This window comes from Triticum aestivum, chromosome 1D (genome assembly GCF_018294505.1).
Source record: "Triticum aestivum cultivar Chinese Spring chromosome 1D, IWGSC CS RefSeq v2.1, whole genome shotgun sequence".
Lineage (NCBI taxonomy): Eukaryota > Viridiplantae > Streptophyta > Magnoliopsida > Poales > Poaceae > Triticum > Triticum aestivum.
In genome coordinates, this window is record NC_057796.1 from 412,065,343 (window position 1) to 412,071,077 (window position 5,735).

Genomic DNA, 5,735 nt, shown 5'->3' on the forward strand with positions numbered 1-5,735 from the left:
GTTTCTTAAAGTTTGGGGTTGCGATGCTTATGTGAAAAAGTTTCAACATGATAAGCTTGAACCCAAATCGGAGAAATGCGTCTTCATAGGATACCCAAAGGAGACTGTTGGGTATATCTTCTATCACAGATCCGAAGGCAAATTCGTTGCTAAGAATGGATCCTTTCTAGAGAAGGAGTTTCTCTCGAAAGAAGTGAGTGGGAGGAAAGTAGAACTTGATGAGGTAACTGTACCTGCTCCCTTATTGGAAAGTAGTTCATCACAGAAATCTGTTCCTGTGACTCCTGCACCAATTAGTGAGGAAGTTAATGATGATGATCATGTAACTTCAGATCAAGTTACTACCGAACCTCGTAGGTCTACCAGAGTGAGATCCGCACCAGAGTGGTACGGTAATCCTGTTCTGGAGGTCATGTTACTTGACCATGACGAACCTACGGACTATGAGGAAGAGATGATGAGCCCAGATTCCGCGAAATGGCTTGAGGCCATGAAATCTGAGATGGGATCCATGTATGAGGACAAAGTGTGGACTTTGGTTGACTTGCCCGATGATCGGCAAGCCATAGAAAATAAATGGATCTTCAAGAGGAAGACGGACGCCGATAGTAGTGTTACTATCTACAAAGCTAGACTTGTCGAAAAAGGTTTTGACAAAGTTCAAGGTGTTGACTACGATGAGATTTTCTCACTCGTAGCGATGCTTAAGTCTGTCCGAATCATGTTAGCAAATTGCCACATTTTATGAAATCTGGCAAATGGATGTCAAAACTACATTCCTTAATGGATTTCTTAAAGAAGAGTTGTATATGATGCAACCAGAAGGTTTTGTCGATCCTAAAGGTGCTAACAAAGTGTGCAAGCTTCAGCAATCCATCTATGGACTGGTGCAAGCATCTCGGAGTTGGAATATACGCTTTGATGAGTTGATCAAAGCATATAGTTTTATACAGACTTGCGGTGAAGCCTGTATTTACAAGAAAGTGAGTGGGAGCACTACAACATTTCTGATAAGTATATGTGAATGACATATTGTTGATCGGAAATAATGTAGAATTTTCTGGAAATCATAGAGGAGTTGAAAGGAGTTTACAAAGAAAGACCTCGGTGAAGCTACTTACATATTGAGAATCAAGATCTATAGAGATAGATCAAGACGCTTGATAGGTTTTTTCAATGAGTACTTACCTTGACAAGATTTTGAAGTAGTTCAAAATGGAACAGTCGAAGAAAGAGTTTTTGCATGTGTTACAAGGTGTGAAATTGAGTAAGACTCAAAGCCCGACCACGACAGAAGATAGAAAGAGAATGAAAGTCATTCCCTATGCCTCAGCCATAGGTTCTATAAAGTATGCCATGTTGTGTACCAGATCTATTGTATACCCTACACTGAGTTTGGCAAGGGAGTACAATAGTGATCTAGGAGTAGATCACAGGACAACGGTCAAAATTATCCTTAGCGGAATAAGGATATGTTTCTCCATTATGGAGGTGACAAAAGGTTCGTCGTAAAGAGTTACGTCGATGCAAGCTTTGACACCGATCTGGATGACTCTAACTCTCGATCTAGATACATATTGGAAGTGGGAGCAATTAGCTAGAGTAGCTCCGTGCAGAACATTGTTGACATAGAAATTGTCAAAATACATACGGATCTGAATATGGCAGACCCGTTGACTAAACTTCTCTCACAAGCAAAACATGATCACACCTTAGTACTCTTTGGGTGTTGGTCACATGACGATGTGAACTATGGGTGTTAATCACATGGTGATGTGAACTATTGGTATTAAATCACATGGTGATGTGAACTAGATTATTGACTCTAGTGCAAGTGGGAGACTGAAGGAAATATGCCCTAGAGGCAATAATAAAGTTATTATTTATTTCCTTATATCATGATAAATGTTTATTATTCATGCTAGAATTGTATTAACCGGAAACATAATACATGTGTGAATACATAGACAAACAAAGTGTCACTAGTATGCCTCTACTTGACTAGCTCGTTAATTAAAGATGGTTATGTTTCCTAACCATAGACATGAGTTGTCATTTGATTAACGGGATCACATCATGAGGATAATGATGTGATTGACTTGACCCATTCCGTTAGCTTAGCACTTGATCGTTTAGTATGTTGCTATTGCTTTCTTCATGACTTATACATGTTCCTATGACTATGAGATTATGCAACTCCCGTTTACCAGAGGGACACTTTGTGTGCTACCAAATGTCACAACGTAACTGGGTGATCATAAAGGTGCTCTACAGGTGTCTCCGAAGGTACTTGTTGGGTTGGCGTATTTCGAGATTAGGATTTGTCACTCCGATCGTCGGAGAGGTATCTCTGGGCTCACTCAGTAATGCACATCACTATAAGCCTTGCAAGCATTGCAACTAATGAGTTAGTTGCGGGATGATGTATTACGGAACGAGTAAAGGGACTTGCCGGTAACGAGATTGAACTAGGTATTGAGATACCGACGATCGAATCTCGGGCAAGTAACATACCGATGACAAAGGGAACAACGTATGTTGTTATGCGGTTTGACCGATAAAGATCTTCGTAAAATATGTAGGAGCCAATATGAGCATCCAGGTTCCGCTATTGGTTATTGACCGGAGATGTGTCTCGGTCATGTCTACATTGTTCTCGAACCCGTAGGGTCCGCATGCTTAAAGTTCGATGACGGTTATATTATGAGTTTATGTGTTTTGATGTACCGAAGGTAGTTCGGAGTCCCGGATGAGATCGGGGACATGACGAGGAGTCTCGAAATGGTCGAGACGTAAAGATCGATATATTGTACGACTATATTCGGACATCGGAAAGGTTCCGAGTGATTCGGGTATTTTTCGAAGTACCGGAGAGTTACGGGAATTCGCCGGGGAGTATATGGGCCCTATTGGGCTTTAGGGGAAAGAGAGAGGAGAGGTTGCACGCCCCCCAAGGCCTAGTCCAAATTGGACTAGGGGGAGGGGCTGCGCCCCCTCCTTCCTTCTCTTCTCTCTCCCCTTTCCTTGACTCCTACTCCTACTACTTTGAAGGGGGGGAATCCTACTCCCGGTGGGAATAGGACTCCTCCTAGGGCGCGCCATAGAGAGGGCCGGCCCTCCCCCTCCTCCACTCCTTTATATACGGGGAGGGGGCACCCCTTGGAGACACAACAATTGATATATTGATCTCTTAGCCGTGTGCGGTGCCCCCTCCACCACAATCCACCTCGATAATTTCGTAGCGGTGCTTAGGCGAAGCCTTGCGTCGGTAGAACATCATCATCGTCACCACGCCGTCGTGCTGACGGAACTCTCCCTCAAAGCTCGGCTGGATCGGAGTTCGAGGGACGTCATCGAGTTGAACGTGTGCAGAACTCGGAGGTGTCGTGCGTTCGGTACTTGATCGGTCGGATCGTGAAGACGTACGACTACATCAACCGCGTTGTCATAAAGCTTCCGTTTACGGTCTACGAGGGTACGTAGACAACACTCTCCCCTCTCGTTGCTATGCATCACCATGATCTCGCGTGTGCGTAGGAATTTTTTTGAAATTACTGTGTTCCCCAACAGGAGCGTCTTGTATGATATGAGTCTTTGCTTGTTTTGTTTTGCTTTTTAAGTCTTGAATCCTTGCTGGACACACCTATTTGAGAGGGCCAAAATTATGCCATGACTTGTTAGAATTGCTCTCTATGCTTCACTTAAATTTTTATGAGCTATGGATTTGCTCTAGTGCTTCACTTATATCTTTTTGCACGGTGTGCTTAGTTATTTTGAAGAATTGCTCTCTTGCTCCACTTAGATTTATTTGAGAGTTAGTAATTTTTTTAAGAAATTCTCTCTTGCTTCACTTAAATGCATTTGAGAGAAAGAAATATTATGCTCATGATCTTCACTTATATTTGTTTGAGCTTGTCAAAATCAACACATGAAAATTAGTCCCAAAGTGATAGATATCCAAGAAGGATATAATAAAAACTTTCATGAAGATCATTGGACAAAATAAACTTTGATTCCTTGTGATAGTTTTGAGATATGACGATGTGATATGTGAGTCATGTTGATGAGTAATTGTGTTTTAGTAAGAATATTGGTGTTTTTGTGATTCCCTATGCAAGCACGAAAGTCAACAGTCATGCAATGAAATTACATCCTACTTGTGGTGCATTATTTGGTGTTAATTATGCTTAATGCTCGCTTATGAGATTATTCGTTTCTTGGTTGGTCGCTTCTCAATCTTTTGCTAGCCTTCATTTTGCATAAGTATGATCACTACTTGTGCATCCAAAAACCTTTAAACCAGTTTTGCCACATGAGTCCAATATATCTACCTATATGCGGTATTCTTTTGCCGTTCTAAGCAAATTTGTATGTGCCATCTCTAATTTTCAAAATAAACTTCTCTTTTGTGTGTTCGTACCGTTCGCGAGGCGGTGAGGGGTGGCTAATATTTTCCATGCTAGATGTGTTATTCTCATGATGAGTGTCTATTCACTTGTCATTGCACAAGAGTAAGGCAAAGGTATTAGGGATGCCCAGTCCCGAAATGAAAAATGAATTTACTTTATGTTGTCAAATAATAAATTTCTTTTAAAGTGTTGGTATGGAGGACAACCATGGATATGGCTAGCCATGGAAAGTGAAAGTATGGTGGAAAAAGGAATAAACTTTATTTTCTGTTTGGGAACCGCCTATGATATATCTAGCATGGAAAGTGTTGGGAACTCTAAGTCGTATTCGTTGGTGGGAAAGGGACACCTCCCAAAATGTTTTTATCTCTAAGTTTTTCGCTTTGAGCTCTGGCACCTCTACAAATCCCTACTTCCCTCTGCGAAAGGCCTTTCTTTTACTTTATGCCATTTTTATTTTTAATTTGAGTCTCCATCTTCTCATATAAAAGCACCAACTAGGAGGCACTATGATCATACTTGAGTATTGGGTGTAGTTAATATGCGAGTGTGTTTCATGAATGGATCAATGATTGAGCATGATGGACTAAGGATAACTTATTTTAGCGTTGATATTTGAAAGACATGGTTGCTTGTTGATATGCTTGAGTATTTAAGTCATCATGTCAAAACTAGACTATTGCTTTGAATCATATAATAGTCCAAATGTCCATGCTATAAAAAAAGAATATGAGATGACATGTTAGGCAGCATTCCACATCAAAAATTCTGTTTTTATCATTTACCTACTCGAGGACGAGCAGGAATTAAGCTTGGGGATGCTGATACATCTCCAACGTATCTATAATTTTTGATTGTTCCATGCTGTTATATTATCATTCTCGGATGTTTTATAATCATTTTATATCATTTTTTGGTACTAGCCTAATGACATAGTGCCAAGTGCCAGTTGTTGTTTTCTGCATGTTTTTTACATCGCAGGAAATCAATACCAAATGGAATCCAAACGCAGTGAAACTTTTTGGAGATTTTTTTGGACCAGAAGACATCCAGTGGGCCTGAGAAGCACCTAGGGGGTGCTCCGAGGGGAGCACAACCCACCAGGGCGCGCCTGGGGGCCCAGGCGTGCCCAAGTGGGTTGTGCCCATCTCGGGTGCCCCCTGAACCGCCTCTTTGCTCTATAAATACCCCAATATTTCAGAAACCCTAGGAGAGTCGACGAAAATCAATTCCAGCCACCGCAGAGTCAACCACCAGATCCAATCTAGACACCATCACGGAGGGGTTCACCACTTCCATTGGTGCCTCTCTAATGATGCGTGAGTA